Consider the following 18,709-nt stretch of genomic DNA (forward strand, 5'->3'; position numbering starts at 1 on the left):
TCCTGCAGGAAACTGAAGTAGCGAGTGAGAGAAATTTCTCTGCAGAAACTTGGGAATAGAGCTCAAAAATTAAAATATATATATATATAAAATAAAAACTCTTGGTATCATTTTTCATTCACTTTTCCCTCGATTCGATTATGACGGAGTATTTTTCATTTTTTCGGCTTCACCCCGTAGCGTAATTTTTCACGTCTCCTGAAAGGTTTTTCGTAAAAGCGAAGCTTTAATTTTTCAAGTGACAGGGACATGTTAAAGCACTCTAAGGTCCTCTTTCCTACGATAAAGAAAAATAAAAATAAAAAAAATTTGAAAACATGTTTTTTTACTCCATTTTAAGCCATTTTTAATGTTTGTTGTACCATAAATGAATAAAACATATGATTTAACTTTTATTACCGGCTTTCAAAGGCCAATATATATTTTATCACAGAATCGTTCTAGATGTAGGCGGTGTTAATGCCGTACATGTGTCAGCGTTTTATGAACGGATTTTATTTTTACATGTCCTAAATTTTCTTTTCTTTTTTTTGTGCGTTTAGTAATTTATGCGTTTTCCGTCGTTTATAATTTCCGAATCTTCATTGAAATGATGGCTGGTGTGTTTAGATGTTTAGAGCAAACAATTTATTTTTATTTTACGTTTACTGTGATTTACAAGTAAATATTCGGTAGCTTAAAAAGAGAGATTTGTTTTCGGCATTTCAATATTCAGAGCATGCTGGGTTAGTAAATATAATATATTAGGAAATATATGGAGAATACAAATACAAACGGTGCGAGTGATTCGATACTTGCGAGCACTGGGGCACTGCTATATTAAACCTTTGCTAACTGTTTCCGACACAGGCCTGCCTCTTTTGAGGTAACGGTAGTAAGTAAGCATCAATCCGGGGTTGTGAGCGGTTCTATCTATCTATCTATATTGGAAAATATCTGATGTTTTCAACGCAACAGTCAACATATTGATGATTATAAATGTTTTTAAGCAAGATGTAGACGAAAAATGAGAAAATGTCACTTGACGTAAAACCTCCATTTATAATGTTTATGAATAGCAAAATACAGTCGACCGGTAGGATAGGTCCTGAATGTTTTCATATAACGAATAACTCATATGGTTTTTTCCTTCCGATATAACGACCTTCCAATATAACGGCCATTTTCGACGGAACGATGGGAGCCGTTATAAAGAGCGTCGACTGTATTTTGAAATTTTTTATAATTTTTGTCGTCAGAGCATAAATTTTTGATAATTTTTTTCGTATATAAAATTAAAACGGTATCTAATCAACTGCTGTTGAGAATTGCCTAGATTTCTATGTAATAAGATACTGAAATTCCCTGATAGACACTCCGTACGAAAATTAAGGGACTCTACAAAATGTATTTATATATATATATTTATTTAATAGGATACTCTGTGAATAAGCGCAGGATATAGTTCGTGATCGTTTTTTCATGTAATTCATAACTTTGTAAGTTTAAAAACATCGTCGGAAAAGAAAATTCAAATAATATAATTTGATTAGCAAATGACATTTCAGCTTTCCTTTGCATTTATAAATGTAATTAAAAGCAAAGCTACCGCCATCTGTTGTTGGATATCTTAATTTGTTTTGATTTTTTTAATGAATAATTTCGATGAGAACCAAAAAAAAATAAATATCGATACAGAATAAATTAATTAAAACTGAACAAATAGTAACATATTGAATTTACATATGCTTAGGTAGTAACAGAACTTTTTTAACTGCCCGAATCAGTACTATATATGCTAGCGTCAGACTTTTTTTCAGGTCGAAAGAAATGCATATCGGGCAATAGATTTCTCCTGCCCTGGTGAATTTTCCCTCTTCATTCATAAATGATCTAATTTTTTATTCGAAAATTTCATTTTTATAGGAGAAGTGTGGGTATTATGAAATAGTCTGGTAATATGGAATACCGGATTTTCTCCGCCTTTGGGTATGCTCCCCCCCCCCAAGTGGATTAGTGATAAAACTCTTCAAAATGCCCCCATGTTGTTGCACAGTCAGTATCTCTCGGTTGTCACCATCATCGCGGTTGCTATAAGAGAATATATGTTTTTCCTGTGCCGGAAATTTACTTCTGCAAGTTTTCAAAAGTGTTTTTTAACTTCCAGAAATATGTCCAGTAATTTGAAACTAACCAAATGTGCATCACAAGTATTGTATTTTATTGTGCTGTGCTCATTTTTAGCAAGCGATTCTCTCCAGATAGATGGAACGCTATTTTATCACATATGGTGTGTCGTGGAATACCATAAGCATTATCTGAGTTTGGCTTGAATATCTCTTCACGGTGGAAAATGTTGCAAGGTAAAAAGAGGAAAGGAATAGAAATAATGTGTGTTTAATTCTATGTAAGCCCATCTTGACTGTTTTGCAGCAAAATAGGAAGATTTCATAGAAGACTTGTCCTGTAAATAGATTGGGACGCCATCGCATCATCAACTACAAAAAATAATATGCAATTCTCATTTTTCATTGTCATAGACTTGTTAAGCCTTGTTTTTGTTCAATTCGATATAGTTTTCTTTATTTTAAACCCGCTACATTCGATATTAACAGACGAAAATGATTTGCTTAAGGCTTTTTTTCTTAGACATAATATATATATTTTTTTTTTTTTTTTTGAAAGGGAATAGACAAAAATCCAAACTGTGTAGAAATGCCAGTTTCAAGTTTCCATCATGCTTTAAATTTGAAAAATCGAAAAACTAATAGTGTTCAAGATCCATCGAAAGACTGGTTATTTGTGGAGATGAAGATTTCAAGGAAGAAAATTCATCACTGCCCCCACGGGGACTCGAACCCCGGTCTCTCGCTTGCCGGACGAGTGCTCTACCATCTAAGCTATGGAAGCAGGACGTTTCTATATGCATATGGCCATCTGGTTGGCCTTTGTCATTCACGAGCTATTAGTTGATTGTTGACGCCGTCCATGTACGGTGCCTTTCAACATATATATACGCTCCAAGGTTGAAATATTCTATCTGCTTCCATAGCTTAGATGGTAGAGCACTCGTCCGGCAAGCGAGAGACCGGGGTTCGAGTCCCCGTGGGGGCAGTGATGAATTTTCCTCCTTGTAATCTTCATCTCCACAAATAACCAGTCTTTCGATGAATCTTGTATTGACAAGTGGAGAGAACGTTTCTATATGACTAATAGTGTTATTCCACATTACCTGAACTGGCTGTATACATGTTTAGAGTGAGCATATCATATATTACGATGTTTGAGTTAAGTGTTGTCTGAAAAATAAGAACTTTTAAGCCCCCGCTTTCAAGCTTCTGGCAACCAATTCGGATGATCTCTATTTAATGAATCGACGATAAATCTGGTAAACTTGTCATAATCTAACGGTACATTAGAAAAAGGAGGAGGAAAGAAAAAAAGTAAAAGGAAAGGGAAAGAGTATAGTAGATAAGAGAAGTATAGACTATATAGATTCCTCTTATCCCAAGTGTTCCTCTTTCGCTCTTTACATGCATATGTTAATGTGATAAATGCGGTTAGTATTTAACAATCATTTTGGTAAGTTTGAAAAATTTCCCTTAATTTATTACTTTTCCCGGTGATTATGCGTAATACCCCAGCGCGCGTAGTTAGCAAACATGATAAATCGAGCTATATGATATACTGTACATTATAATCATATATTTATTGTATCATTATATCAGGGTACGATCGTAAAATTTGCCATCATTAATTTGGGGTCCGATCATATTCATCATACAATCTCGTCTCATTTGGAATTTTTTCTTATTTATCAAATTTACGAACGACGCTTGCATGTTATGCATATTCGCCGGTAAAAGTGATAAATTTGTCAAACTTGCAAAGGCGATTGGTAAGTATGCATAGCAACCTGTTATTATAAACTGAAGAGCCAAAAAAGCTAGTACAGGCATGCGTATGCAAATAAAGAGATATGGAACCAATCAGAGTACGGCGCTGCGGTCGGCAACGCCTATGCCGCACAACAAGTGTCTGGCATAGTTGTTAGATCGGTTACTGCTGCTACAATGGCAGGTTATCGAGATTTAAGTGAGTTTGAACGTGGTGTTATAGTCGGCACACGAGAGATGAGACATAACATCTCCGAGGTAGCGATGAAATTTGGATTTTCACATACGACCATTTCACGAGTGTACCGTGAATATCGGGAATCCGGTGAAAAATTAAATCTACGACATCGCTGCGGCCGGAAAAAGATCATGCAAAAACGGGACCAACGACGACTGACGAGAATCATTAAACGTGACAGACGTGCAACCCTTCCGCAAATTGCTGCAGATTTCAATGCTGGGCCATCAACAAGTGTCAGCGTGCGAAGCATTCAACGAAACATCATCGATATAGGCTTTCGGAGCCGAAGGCCCACTCGTGTACCCTTGATGACTGCACGACACAAAGCTTTACGCCTCGCCTGGGCCCGACAACACCGACATTGGACTGTTAAGGACTGGAAACACGTTGCCTGGTCTGACGAGTCTCGGTTCCAATTGCTTCGAGCTGATGGACGTGTACGGGTATGGAGACAACCTCATGAATCCATGGGCCCTACATGTCAACAGGGGACTGTTCAAGCTGGTGGAGGCTCTGTGATGATATGGGGCGTGTGCAGTTGGCGTGATATGGGACCCCTGATACGTCTAGATATGACTCTGACAGGTGACAGGTACGTAAGCATCCTGTCTGATCACCTGCACCCATTCATGTCCATTGTGCATTCCGACGGACTTGGACAATTTCAGCAGGACAATGCGACACCCCACACGTCCAGAATTGCTACAAAGTGGCTCCAGGAACACTCTTCTGACTTTAGACACTTCCGCTGGCCACCTAAATCCCCAGACGTGAACATTATTGAACATATCTGGGATGCCTTACAACGTGCTGTTCAGAAGAGATCTCCACCCCCTCTTACTCCTACGGATTTATGGACAGCCCTGCAGGATTCATGGTGTCAATTACCTCCAGCACTACTTCAGACATTAGTCGAGTCCATGCCACGTCGTGTTGAGGCACTTCTGCGGGCTCGCGGGGGCCCCTACACGATATTAGGCAGGGGAACCTGTTTTTTTTGGCTCTTGAGTGTACATACTACCCTATTTATCACATTTACATAACATATATAGTAGAAAAGTACATTGTATGGGGGGGGGGAGAGAATCAAAAACAGGAATACAGAAAAACGGAATGTGTGGTGTAGCAGTAGTAGGTAGGGGCTCGGGAATCCATGATGTTCTTAAGTCAGCCACCTCGTTGGGCAATTTGCCTGTTGTGGCGTTGTATTTGTATTTGTATTATTTGTATTGTATTTGTTTTGTATTTGTATTTGAATCCTCTTACCTATTAACTATCGATAATACCCGGCACTGACCGGGTTTTCTTCAATTTCTGGGAGGATTGAAAAAGTGACAAACCATTATAAATGAGGAATAGACTATTAATTATTATACTGGCAGCATTAAAGTGTACAACAAACGGCATATACATATCTGAAACGCATGGCTAAAGAACCACCGTTACCAAAGTAAACATTCCGAAAGTGATTGTTGAGGCCCAGGAACCGTTGTTGCCTGCAGTTTTTCGCCCATTTCGGGCATTTGCCCTACTCTGACGAACTTTTAAAGTAGCCTATCGTTCAAATCGGGTCGCACTGCGTATAAATGGAAAACTTTGGCGGTGATCGATCTAAAATTGTAGATTTGTAAAGAGAAAATACACTCACACAGACACGAAATCAATTTCATATATTTAATTTTATTACTTATAAATGTAGAAAATTTTTATTTTAAATTTTCATTTCTTTCCATTAATTTTCATTCACATTTATAATAAAAATTTCGAAAATATTACATACTGCGGTATTCTGGAAATATATATGTCGGATATATTCCTCAACGAGTATACATGGGCTTCCTCTTTCTTGATGCAGTATGCTGCTAAAATGAACCAATAAATTCAAAATCTATACCTGGTATATACATACATCTCTTATTTATTTGCAAAATAATGATGGATGTTGTTATAGTTCTTGTTATATTCGAACGCGTACATGAACATTTTCTTACGGGTTCTTAGACTGGATTTTCCGAGTGCCTGAAAATCCCAACAGCTACGCAGAACTTTCTAGCTCATTAGCCTCAGTCGAATGGATATTCAGCAATTTTACTAGAGCTCATCATCGTGGCAATCCTCTTCAGCTTGTTTGTTGTATTTTCCGAGCAGCATGTTTTCTGCTGTGCTGCTGCTGATGACTTTAATCAGGTTGATTGCATTGCGTGCCGTATAATTCTACACGCGCATGTGGTGCTTTCTGCACAATGATATCATTTGTGTGCGAGTGAAAGTAAAATTGGACGATGGAATGTAATCCCACTAGAGACCAAGTGTTTTTTTTTTTTATGTGTTTAATGAACTTTTGGGCATATGCCAATCTATGCGCAAACTCTTTCTGCCATCTATTAAGGAATATTTGGACTTGCACCAATTAATTATTATGTCATTACGCGGGTCTGTTTATAGTTTATTTATTCATTATTGTGATACCAAAATGCTCGCATGCAAACATAAAATATAATAGTATTAACAACAGAAATTACGGCTCATGACCAAATTTAGTTTCATTATGTGAAATGGTGAAGAAAAATTCTGCTCCGTTTTTCATGAATTCTACATGAGATAACATGTTATGCAATCTACATACAGGGGAGTAAGGAAAGTCCCACATTGACGAACCGTTGATCCCAGAGCAGACATCTTCAACCTGTTGCTCGCGGGAACCACAGTGCTCCTAGGAAGCATACAGATTGCTCGATGCTTGTACTCGCGAGCACTTGATCAACTTTCCAATTAAACACCCTGTTCAAATCGTATGCAAGGACTGAAATAATTCTCATTTCCTGCATTCTTATGACTAGGGTTAGGATTTTTATGACCTAAAATCCGATAGAATATATATGCTCCATAAAACATGCATTAATGTACTAAAAAAATTAAAATATACCATGAATACCTAAAAATATGCTTTTATAAAATAATGAGCTGACCATATTTCCTCGAGAAAAATACGGGATATTACAGAAATTCGCCAATCATTTTCAAAAATGGTCAAAGATACACAAATGAAACTACTTATAGTAACTGATATTGCTGAAAAATCTCCAATCATTGCCAAAACGATGTGAATCCATCGATTTGTTACTATAAGTATGAAAATTCCGGTTATTATGTATAATAAATGGTTATTATGCATAATCGCCGATAATTTTCGTATAAGTTTGGTAAATTTCCTCTAGTTTATCACTTCTACCTACGATTACGCATTATTCCATGCATCGTTGATAGCATGGTAAATCGTAGCAGATTCATCGCATTCGCCTATTATTATGCATAATCGCCATTTCGTATAGGTAAATATTATAAATCGGTCACATTGCCTTAAAAAGATTTATTATTATGATGGCCGTACTAATATGAGCCAGTCTGAACCGGATATAATGAGCTTTAATTTAACGAATTTTTCGGAACATTCCCGTAAATTATTCCTATTCGATGAATTCTGATATCGGACCTCGATATAACGAACACACTAAAGCTGGTGTTGGTTGTTTATAGAGTGTGAAATAAAAAGATCTTCAGTGCCTCAGCTTTCTAAAATTCTCATGCATTCTATTTCAAAGCTGTTCATTTCAGTCTACCGTCAAGTTTTTGTCTTTTTTCATTGTGCTCTTTTTGTTTAAAAAAAAACTTATCCTCAAATTTTGGGCCATATTTGAAACGAAACAAGCAATTTTCCGTAGAACCCTATGGAAAATCGCATTTCAGCTTACGTAACGAAGATTTCGGCCAACGGACAGTGATTCTCGGTTAACGAATACTCTTCGTTAACCGAGGTATCACTGTACGCAGTATATAAATGAAGATTTCTTTTTATAAACCGGCCGGAAGAACGGAACGAGTGGAAAAATTTTGTTAACACAAAAGCTTCGTAGAAATGATCCAGGCCACTTGGATTGTGCATAACGACACCATTATCTTGATTGAAATGCCAAGACGTATAAAATCCACACCGTAACAATAAATGTCATATGAAATGACGTTGTCTCGCACAATCACGGAATTGATGCGTCAACAAAAATGTGTGGATTAAACGAGTCATTATGTCGGAAGGAACACAATTGTTCCAGCAACGCTAATAATAAAACATATACAGTATACCGTTTGATAAGATGTAAATAAATGCAGTAATTTTTTTTATAGTTCATGTACTATATGCAAAACAATTGTTTCATTTATATAATTTAATTTAAATAATCTCATCTTATGTATGAAAAAAGACATCACAACTGTGATATTTGAATAATTTGTAAGTTATTTACAGTTGTCGTAACTGTCATGAATGAAGTCTGAGAGACAAAAAGTGCGTAGTATTTTATTGAGCATGAAACAGTGTAATTGGACGAAATTTTCAAAACTTCCTATGCATGCATGCGCGTGATAACGTTAAATATGGTTGTGTTATTTCAAAAATGTAATTTTGAACAGTAACTTCTCTCCTCCAAACTTTTAAGGGGTATTTTTGTGGAAAAAACTGGGAAATAGTTATTAAAAACATTTACGTGAAATTTGAAGGGATATTTTACCCCTCAGCGAAATTTGGGGGGGAGTAACATTGAATAATTTTAATGCGTGAATTTCTCATCTAGTAGCGTATTGGCGAACATTGTGTACACATGACAAAGGATGTCGGAGGACAATGTGTATTTCCAAGTTCCATATCCATCAAGATTGAAGTTACAGCAAATATAAGTATATCATTTGAAGCAATTATAAAAGACGCTACCAAAAAAAAATATTTCATAGCTATGATGCGATTACATGAAATGGCGATCGGAACGAATGTCCAAAAAAAAAAAAAGATGTATTTCTAACAACCGAAACAATTATTTTAATGTACCCACAGAAAAGAAAAAATATTATTATACACACACGGGGAAAGAAGAGTTGCGATGGGACACTTGCTGCCACATATCGATTAAAAACGAAACCATTTGTTATAATTCTTTGGTTGTTGGGTTTGATCCTGTGTGCAGCACGAAAAAATATATATGATAGTATACCATAATAAATGATATGTTTTTATTTAATGAATGATTATGCTATTCTATATATATGTTTAATGAATGGTATTATTTATTTAATGAATGATGTAATTTATTTAATGAATGATGTTATTTATTTAATGAATGATATGTTTTTATTTAATGAATGATATGTTTTTATTTAATGAATGATATACTTTATTTTCATGCTGCATACCGGTGTAAACTTCATGCGCCATAAATACCGATTACTATTTTTTTGTTTGTCTCAGAACCTCAGAAATTACTTTTTTGGTATGCGAAATACAAAAACCAAAAAGTTTAGCGTGAAACATTTTGCGAATATGACTGCTTCATAATAATTCCGGTTTTTTGAAAATATTTGTCTCCTCAAACTCGTATCCTGAGACATATAAAAAGCGCATAGGGAAGTTCCTTCATCCTGAAATAACTCGTGAACCGTTTATCCTAGCGGCATGCTTCCAATTGGGGAAAAAGAATACAAATAGCGTGTAAGACCTGAGATGCATCATTCGTAGAGCTATTAAAATTAAAATAAAAACGAATTTATTATTTGGTCAAACTGTCTTAAAAAACAATTATGAACGTTGTTGCCACCCTGCCTCTCCTGAGAGCAACAAAAAAGCAAAATCTGTATTTTTTAAGTTCTCATTTAGGTATTTGAATTGAAAAATCACTGAAAATGAAAGGAAGAACAGCATGCGTGAAAAATGAACTTGGTTTATGCTTCTTCTCTTTTTTTTTTTCGTACTCAGCGATTTTCGAATTTAAATATCTAGGCGAATATTGCACATAAAAACGTGGGTTTTTTGGGGGGTTGGGGGAGGGTCTCATCGATGAGGTCAAGAACTCTTTCGGGGTGAAACAATGCTGGGACAGTGACCAAATAGGAAGTTTTTTTTTTTTTCTTTCATAAGCATACTGCATACGCAGTGTGAATGACGTACAGTCAAACACGGTTTTTACGACATCGAAGCTTGCGAGAACTTTTGCCGTTATGAGGATTTTTTTTAACAAAAAATGTAATGAAATGAGCATGAAGTTATATTATTTAAATAGGATAAAGAAGACCATGTGTTGGATCAAGAAACATACGGAAAATCATAAATACGAGATAAAAAATATTGCCAACTGTGTCGACGAAATTGCCAAATAATTCGTAAATGACTCCTTGCGAGATATATGGTGTTGCAGGAAGTTTATAGTGATTTGAAACACATTTTTAAAAAAAAAAATACGCAGCAAACATGCAAGGTGAATATTTAGTCATATTCGTTATAAACACAATTTACAAATCATACAAATTAGTTTCATCCCGTATTTTAGTAAAAAATAATTCAAAACCGTTAAAAAAAACTGGGAAAACTGTATATTTTTATAAAGGAAAAAGTCGAAAATCACGAAATACAGTAATATCGCTACTATGGATCATATCAATAAGAAGCAAGTCGGAATGTCGAACATTTAAGAAATATTTTTTTCTACAACAGGCATCAATCGAAGGATAGACGAACGTTCGCTTGTGATGAGCTGTGATTTTTGGAATTTTTTGGGCAAACAACATAAAAAGCGGAAGAAACAGTCCAGACTACCAATTTTTGACGTTGTAGCAGAGTTTCCGTTGCGACCGAGGTCGTCATAGCCGAGTTTGACTGTATCTAAGATCTACACGTCATTTGGTACTTTTACAAATTGGATGTATGCTTCCAGGATCAATGGTTCGCGAGTTATTCCAGGATAAAGAGACGCTCCCATGCACCCTAAATTCAGTGAAACCTCGATATAACAATATTCTTCTGGCCATGAAAAAATTTCGTTGTGAAGGGATTATCGTTTTATCCCGTTCCATCAAATTTATGCTGCTGTTGGCATATTTTTCTAAACCGGCATTGTTGGTAGTAGAAAAAAAGTGCGCTTTTGAACATTTGTTTCACAGCAAAAATTTTTAATTCATTAGTTGATAAACGAAATTTAGTTGCCCTTGTTTTCACTCACTTCACTTCTGAAATATAGATGGTAGCACTGAAGAAATGAAATACAACTCTACATACCCACTCAAAAGCTGTTAGGTACACACACACACACACACACAGTTACACTTCCAGCACAGCTCACTAGGTAGTAAATCACCCATGGATGGTGATAGACCTGAGTTGTGCTCGGTTTGAAAGAAAAGAAAGTTGCCCTTGTGTGTTTTAGTTGGCTTCAAGCAGCACACTTTTCTGTCTTACACAGAAAACTGCAAAACCGACTACTTCATCAACGCTTTCGGTGTTCAGGTGGCGTCAAATACCGAATTATTACACGTCCTCGGAAGAACTAAAATATGTGACGAGTTCAAAAATATACTGAAGAATATTTCGAACGAAATATAAAAAAATACCGTTACACAGCGTTTATCCTATCAAAGGATATCGTTATTTCGAGAGAAGTTTCTCACATACCCATGAATTCTTAACCTTTTTCTGCCGCGGCCCAAAATCAATAACATGATCGACTTCACGATTCATCGGCTACTTTTAATTTAAATTTAACTCCTTATTTAAATATATTTCTGATTAAATAACAAAACGTTTGATTTTCGAACCCAGGTCAAACAAGTCCATGATTTCTTAACAAGTAGGCCAACAGGGCCTGAGCCTTATCACCTGAATCAAACAGGGGACCCAGATTACTGCAAGCCTTCAATAATACATAAATTATAATAAGTCATAAATTCTGAATTTTCATTAATTTTGGAATTATTATTAATTATAAAAATATTTTTCACCTAGAATAATTTTCCATTAATTTCTAAATCTGCATTTTTCCTGGGTTGTGAGTGGGTTACTACGACCCAAGTTCGGGTTACGAACCATAGGTTTAGAACCCCTGCTATAGGTGATTCCGAACAAGATTTTAAAAAATATCGTTGTGCAGGAATTTGTCGTTATATCGAGTTTCGTTATATTGAGGTTTCACTGAATACGATATCAGTGATTTCTGATCAACGATATCGAAAGTGATTTTAAGGTCAGTAAATACACCTAAAAAAACCAGTCGCTCCGTCATCTGACAATTTCTTTTTCCAAGCACAAAAAGTACAGTCATATTCAAATAAATTCATAATTATTAATCCTTTTAGCAGGCATTCCTAAAAAAAATATTACGGATACTTTGAATATTCATCATTTCCGCGCATCCCAGTTAAAAGTCATTTCCTATAAAAATCACATGAAATAAAGTTCTTTTTTTCCGTCTCTCTCGTGATCTTTAATTTCCTTTAATACTAAAGAGGGGGAAAAAATAGCACATCTTATAAGAATTAACGTTGAAACAGATTTCTGTTTATAGCATTAATTAAAAAAAAAACTACTTTTGACACCGTCGGAATCTGATGCTGTGGATGATATAAAATAAGAAAAATTAAAAAGGCAAAAAGATTTCTCCCGAAGAGAACACACCTTCCGAAAACTAATTGAAGGAATCCTTTTCCCGAAACAAGAAAGCCAGGCAATGGAACTTTTCTCCGTAATTTATAAAAAAGAAAAGAAAAGAAACTAATAATGAAGAAAAGTTACTTTGGTCGTTTCCTCTAATTAATTCGATGTTTCCTAATGAAACATCAACCAGGGTAAAAAGAAGACTCCATATTAAAAGAGACTTTTCAAGGAGAACGGACTTGATGTTAATTGATTCCAAAAGAGCGGAAACTCGTTCGAAAAATATTATCATAATTATTATTATAAGATAAAAGTTTGAATTTCGCTCGTGGAAATATTTCTCGTCTTGCGTAAATGGTATACCAATGTGGGTTCACGAAATGACTGTCTTCAAATGTAATCTATTTTTCATTCTTATTTGAAATAGCTTTCAATTAACAGGTCTTGATATAATTATACATATATTCCCGAAATCGCTCTTTTCAGGGGAAATGATTACTCCCAAGCGTTAATGCGTAATTCTGAGGGAGAAATGTTCCCATATATATATTACATCTTTTATCTTTGTAATTTGAGCCTAGAGAGTGTGAGAATGGGAGAAACTAAAATAGTGGTGACCTAGAATGTGTATAAGAATGAGAATGACCAAGAGAGCAAGAAATCAGGTTAAAGAACCAGCAAGACAGAGATTTACCAAAAAAATCCCCAAGAAAGTGTTCAAGCGCGGGAGTGACCAAAAAAAAAAGAGCGGTAACTCGTTTGAAAAATATTACCATAACAATTATTATAAGGTAAAATTCCCGTATTTGTTCGTCGAAATATTTCTCATCTTGTGTAAATGTGGGTTCACGAAATGGCTGTCTTCAGATGTGATAATTATTTGATACCTATTCAAAACATATCTTTGTTATTGTTATACATTTGTATTAATTATACATTCCAAAAATGGCTCTTTTTAGGGGAAATGAGAAATTATATATTGGAAAAAATTGATATTGGAAATTAAAGAGATATTGGTGCACTTGAATTTCCCAAAAAATACATTTTCGTATTTTTCAATTTTCAAATACGATGAATTTTTCTGCATCTAACTGTGTTAGAGGTTTTTTCTACCTGTACTAAAAATATTTTAATATAAACTGCTGGCAGGCATTACACGCGCTAATGTTTTCCACTAAAATGCAAATTCGGATTTGCTGACTTTTGATGACAGGGGGGGGGGGGGTTGAAGGTTGCTTACGTCATCAACCACCCTTTTTGAAGATATGAAATATTCTAAGCTGCTGACGAAATTTTGCTGACAGTCGAGGGGGGGGGGTCAGTGTTTTGCTGACTTTTGCTGACGGGGGAAGGGGGGTCAAAAATGGCTAAAAATCTGATTACGTAATACTTGAATGGCCCCTATACACACACACACACATTCCAACATGTACCAGTTCGTTAGAAGTTCCGCAGGGGAAGAGATGCATATCTGGTTTAGTAGCCATTAGTAGCATATAAATGACCGAAAGTGGCCTAGAAAAAGTGCAAGCATGTGAGTGACCCAAAACAGTGTGCAAGCATGTGAGTGACCCAAAACAGTGTGCAAGCATGTGAGTGCCCAAAACAGTGTGCAAGCATGTGAGTGACCCAAAACAGTGTGCAAGAATGTGAGTGACCCAAAACTGTGTGCAAGCATGTGAGTGACCCAAAACAGTGTGCAAGCATGTGAGTGACCCAAAACAGTGTGCAAGTATGTGAGTGACCCAAAACAGTGTGCAAGCATGTGAGTGACCCAAAACAGTGTGAACACGCATGCGAGTGACCAAAGAATGTGCAAGCATGCCAGTGTCCAAAGAGTATGCAAGCATGTCGATAACCAAGAGAGTTCCTTGGAGTACAATCAGATCAATGAGTGACCAAAAGCGTATCCTAGAGAGTGTGTGAACATGGAGAGATCAAAAGAGCGATCTAAATAGTGAGCATAGAATGACCTAGAGGGATCAAGCGATCCCTTGAGTAGACTACTGTATTTATATATATTGTGTTCTCTTTCTTTCTTAATAAACTATAATAAATATATAATAAATAATAAAATAGAGAGTGTGTTCGAGCGTGGGAAAGACCAAAAGATGACCAAGAAAGCGTTCAAGTATGGGAATGATCAAAAAGCGTATTTGAAGCGGGTGATTTCCAGAGCGGTGAATTCGAAGAACGAAGTGGTCAAACAGGAATGGAATGGGAAAAGGGTTGGCAAAATATGTGTAGTCTCCAGACGGCAAAAACATAAATCCGCTTGTGGTAGTAGTCATTGCAAATATCCTGATGATGTCCCCCGCGTGCTAAATCATCTAATTTTAAACAGAGCGAGATCAATGTAATGTGGTAATGTGATCATGGAACATGCCACCTCTTTCAGAGAACAATTCATGTAAATGCCCTTTGATGGATGAAATCTCACGCGTGATCCTTATATTTATTTCTCACAATCATTATTTTATTTCCATAAAACCTTTTTACACTCGCTCGTGGCACCCTCATGGATTTCAAACACGGCGCAGCGAAAAGCAACCTGAGTCATTTCCACTCATTAATTCGATGTTTCCTAATGAAGCATCAACCAGGGTAAAAAGAAGACTCCATATTAAAAGAGACTTTTCCAGGCGAACGGACTTGATGTTAATTGATTCCAAAAGAGCGGAAACTCGTTTGAAAAATTTTATCATAATTATTATTAGAAGATGAAATTTTGATATTCGCACGTGGAAATATTTCTGTTCTTGCGTAAATGGTATACCAATGTGGGTTCACGAAATTATTATCTTCGCAAATTTAATCTATTCTTCATTCTTATTTAAAATATCTTTTAATTAACACGTCTTTGAAATAATTGCAAATCCCCAAATGACTCTTTTCAGGGAAAATGATATGCAGTCAATCCTCGGTTTACGAACTTAATTCGCTCCTGAAATCCGTTAACAAACCAAAATAGTTTTTCCCGCAGCAATCAATGTGAAATGAATTAATGCGTTCTTTGGGACTCCGAAGATTTACAGAATCAACTGTTATAACAGCTCCTGTGCATAACCAGTGGTTATCATCTTACCAACTCTGAAAAAATGAAAAAAAATTTACAATAATTGGAAAGAAATGAAATGCAAACGGAATGAAAACAATGCCAGGTTTCGTGAATATGAATCATCTATGATCTGTGTGAAAGCCCTCATAATCTTCGTTTGCAACACTATCTGGTCACAGAATATACTCCAAGACAAATTGACGGTTCTCTGTAAGACATTCGCTGCCAAGCTTTATGAATAAGAACTATGCAACTAACAGCCGTATTCACCGACATGTTTTAAACAGTAATCACAATTTTTGGATAAGAGATTAAACATAGATTGGTTAAAAACCTGAATTTAAAAATCTGTCTCGATGTCTTCTCAAAAAAATGTGGCTATAGTTTAAACCATGTCGGTGAATACCACCCTAAGGATGATAAAATAGTGTTTCCAGAAGTTACTGAAAAAATGTGTTAGTTCTATATCAGATATTATTTCAAAACATGTTTGAAGAAGTTATTTTTCCCCCGAGCTTCTTAAAGTTTGAAATGGCCTGCTGATCTATGGGCTGAATGAATGAACGCCATAACTTTGCCACTGGACTTATCCCGTTGCCGAGATCTCTTTTCAGACCAGCTTCATGGCATAGTCCGGAACACTTTATTTTGAGTCAGTAAAGAAAAAAAAAATCATACATAATTTTTACATATTTTTCCTGGACAATTGGGTGCTGTCGAGATTAACAAATTTTGTGGTGATTACCGACTATATAGGGTTGGGAGTTTGAGAAAAGTTCCGGGGTTTCATTAAGGATTAAAATTCCTGCCACCAAATACGGCTCCTCTGATCCATGGGCTAGGTCAGAGGAGCCGTATTTGTGGTGGGAATTCATCGGAGTAACTCTGATGTGAAATATAATTCGTCAATCAAATTCTGTCGCGAAAAGAAAATCGTAATTCCAGACATCTGAAATTTGTTTCCTTCAGCATTTAGGCCGTTTTGCGTGTTCGTAAATAATGATTAGTTCGTAAACCAAATCACTTTGTTGTTCGTAAACCGTGGGTTGACTACTCTCAGGCGATATTGTGCAATTCTGATTAAATGTCTACCATATATCACATCTTTTATCTTTGTAATTCGATTATTCTAAAACCAGTTTGTCCTTGCCAGAAACTTCCTAGACACAGAAGTACAACAGGAACGGCGACGTGACCACAGAAAAAGATTGCTACCGCAGGGAGCCCCACATCAAACGGCTAGCACACCAACCTCTCGATGAGTTTAAACAAAACGGCTGCCGTTCGGAACCAACAATAAATTGGAGGTCCTCGTGTGAAGAAAATGACCATGGGGGCGACAAAAGCGATCAAATGATTATTCTAAGGTTAAGTATTAAAATTAATATGTGGAGGAATGGGAAAAAGTTAATGAAGAGAGATGTGAAGGCTCGAATAATTTTTATCTTTTTTTTTTATACCTAGGAGAAATATTAAAATTTATTGTGGAAAAGATCCCTTATTTAATAAAGTTGCACACCCTGGACAAAAGTAGTGCTGTATTCTAATACAGTCGAACTCAGTTATAACAGCATTGAAGATGCCACGAAACTTTGCCGTTATATACGATCGATTTGTCTCAAGGAATTTTTTTTAATGAAAAATTTCTGTCACATGCAATCAACTGATATGAAGTTATTTCATTATGATTAGAGTGGACATATTTGTTTGATGAAAAACACGGGAAATTGGAATCATAAATACAGGCCATCGCTGATTCTTGCTAAAAATGCTGCGAATTGTCATCGAAATCACCGATTATTTCTCAAGAATTACTCTCGGTGAGAAATTAAGCGCCAAAGTAAGTTGAATTAAAATTCATTTCATTGGGGGGGGGGGTAAAATTTAACACGGCAAATATGTGAGACTAATATTTTTGTTTAGAGTCACTGAATATTTAAAAAATATATATATCATAAATTATGCAAATCTTCATTTCTGATTTCAGTAAAGGTATTGGGAGGCAAAAGAATGACCTGGAGAGAAGGTGTGAGCATGCGATATACCAGCGTTTTTCAAATACTTTTAGTCATGTGCCCCTTGGAAATATTGGTGTCTGCCATATAGACACCCAATTTTAGCCGTCATTTGGGGTGGGGTGGGGGGTCGGTAAGCATATGAGGGACCTAGAGAGTGTACAAGCGTGGGAGAGAGTAATACTACTGAACTGCACATGCACCTCGTCCATATTCTTCTGCGTAACGTCTAACGAATTGGTACACGTTGGAATGTGCATGTACGTGCCGCGAACCTAACGTGAAGTTTGTTTCTGTGTAATGCTTCTTATGTGTAGTGCTGATAACATGGGAGCGACCAAGAAAAAGGTGTTCATGCATGTGATTGACCGCATGAGTTACTTGGAGGCGCATAAGATATATTTCTGAGACAATAATGAACATCGTATATATGTACTCATACTTGCAAGAAAGTTATTTCAGCCTGTGATATTATGTTGGGAGAATGAGCATATAGGCGACCGACGAGTAGGTAGGTTGGAGTTGCCTTCTTGCAAACCATATGAAGTTACATTTTCAATATTACTCAATATCAATATTACTGACTTGTAAAGAAAACTTGTTGTTTTTGATATGGAGCTAACCCAAATTCATGAATTTTTGAGTTGTGACGTTATTCTAGCCGGTGTGCGATGTGTGTTAGCGAATGACTTAATCAGTGCATACAAGATCATTTATACCATGTATTATGTTAATGTTGATGGCTCTGGGCTTACAAATTCTAATTAATTCCCACAGACCCATCCGATACATCAGCCTCGTCAAGAAAATCACTCCACTTATGAGAGTGATATTCCTTTAGTCTGTCTCTGTTATTTCTCCGGACGTACGGTTCAGCATGTTACGGAGATTGGGATCTCTCGTACGCTGTACTCGTCTTCGGAGTTGATTTTTGAAGTTAGTTTTACCATTCAACTCCTCGGGGGATTCCATAATTTTTAAAAGACTTAATATGTCTAGCCGAATTACTTACGGCAATTTGAAGTACCTCAGTAATTTTTTTTTTTTTTTGCT

At 36.1% G+C, this 18,709-nt stretch overlaps 2 non-coding genes across 2 annotated transcripts; one reads left to right on the top strand and one right to left on the bottom strand.

Annotated features, from left to right (window-relative positions):
- Positions 1–2,817: 2,817 nt before the first annotated feature.
- Positions 2,818–2,889, bottom strand: TRNAA-GGC (transfer RNA alanine (anticodon GGC)). The gene has a single exon. It is a non-coding gene; the product is annotated as a tRNA-Ala (tRNA).
- A 132-nt stretch (positions 2,890–3,021) lies between these two features.
- Positions 3,022–3,093, top strand: TRNAA-GGC (transfer RNA alanine (anticodon GGC)). The gene has a single exon. It is a non-coding gene; the product is annotated as a tRNA-Ala (tRNA).
- The last annotated feature ends 15,616 nt before the right edge of the window (positions 3,094–18,709 follow it).

This window comes from Pholcus phalangioides, unplaced genomic scaffold (assembly GCF_987345545.1).
Source record: "Pholcus phalangioides strain wild (caught in Gottingen) unplaced genomic scaffold, Ppha-v1.0 ptg000006l_1, whole genome shotgun sequence".
Taxonomy (NCBI): domain Eukaryota; kingdom Metazoa; phylum Arthropoda; class Arachnida; order Araneae; family Pholcidae; genus Pholcus; species Pholcus phalangioides.